Source organism: Dipodomys spectabilis, unplaced genomic scaffold (assembly GCF_019054845.1).
Source record: "Dipodomys spectabilis isolate Male_0828 unplaced genomic scaffold, ASM1905484v1 ptg000477l, whole genome shotgun sequence".
In the NCBI taxonomy this organism is placed as follows: Eukaryota; Metazoa; Chordata; class Mammalia; order Rodentia; family Heteromyidae; genus Dipodomys; species Dipodomys spectabilis.
Window position 1 is genome coordinate 950,500 of NW_024871154.1, and position 1,123 is coordinate 951,622.

General features: G+C 45.3%; 1 pseudogene; it reads right to left on the reverse strand.

Moving 5' to 3' along the window:
* Positions 1-209: 209 nt before the first annotated feature.
* Positions 210-785, reverse strand: LOC122098415 (annotated as a pseudogene).
* Between the last annotated feature and the right edge of the window lie 338 nt (positions 786-1,123).

Below are 1,123 nucleotides of genomic sequence, written 5' to 3' on the forward strand. Positions count from 1 at the left end.
TATGATTGGGTGGGTGGAGGGGGGAGGCTGGGAAGGGAGGTGAATGGTAAACAAAGGAGGAGGCTGCAATGCTTGGTAAGAAATGTATGCATTATCCTGACCATGTAATTGTAACCCCTCTGTACAGTATGTTCGCAAATAAAATAAAATAAAATTAAAAAAAAAAAGAAATATAAAGAAAACTAAATCTAAGTGAAGCTGTGTTTATGAGACTAGGGAGTTTTAAGCTCATGATTTGGTTATGAGAGCAATTTATCTCATCTCAGAGAAGACAAAAATGGTGTTGAGTCATGAAAACCCCAATCAATTATTTTTAGCATGCCTCTTAAATTTTCTATACCGTTTTCTTGTCTTCTGTTTCTGAGTCATGAACAGGTAACCATTTGAGGGGATGTATTTGATAGACAGCCATGGAGGAAGTGTCTGCAAACACGAAAAAGCAAATCTGACCATAACTATATAGACTGCCCACCCAAACTGTTCAGCCTCGCACCCATAGATAAATCCAACTATTGCAGAAAAAAAAATAATTCCTTGAAACATCTGTTCAGCTAGCTTCTGCCCCTGGTAAGCCATCTGTGTGGGGAGCGGGCTGAGATATTCCTGCATTAAGTTAGCTAAGGTGGCTGGCAGGGAGGCGAGGGCGAATGACAGTCAGGAACTGCAGAGGTCCGAACAGGACACCTAGAGAGGACTGGCAGGCCAGACAAGCCCCTACCTGCCACTGCCCCGGAAGCCGATGTCTCCGAAGGGCGGGGATAACCCCAGGCCTCGCCCTGTGCCATGACCCTTTTGCACCTGCTTGCAGCCTGGCGTCAGGCCTGCTGCTTGGGAAGTGGAGGTGGTTGAACTGAGGCATCGCGCACCCGAGAGTGGTTCGCCATCAGGGAAACTGGGGGCCAGGAGCCCAAGCTCTGGTCCCATAAAGTGTTGTAAGCCGTGCCTTCGCGGCTTAACGGCTGCGTCTCCATGGCGACCTACATACACTTTTGAAATTATATTCCATGTGTTGCTGTAGCTAATATACACAAAAAATTACATTTACGTCACTTGAGTTTAACCTTAGTTTTAGAATCCTCACACTGACAAGGTATTAAAAAGAAATGTACTCATTACCTTACTT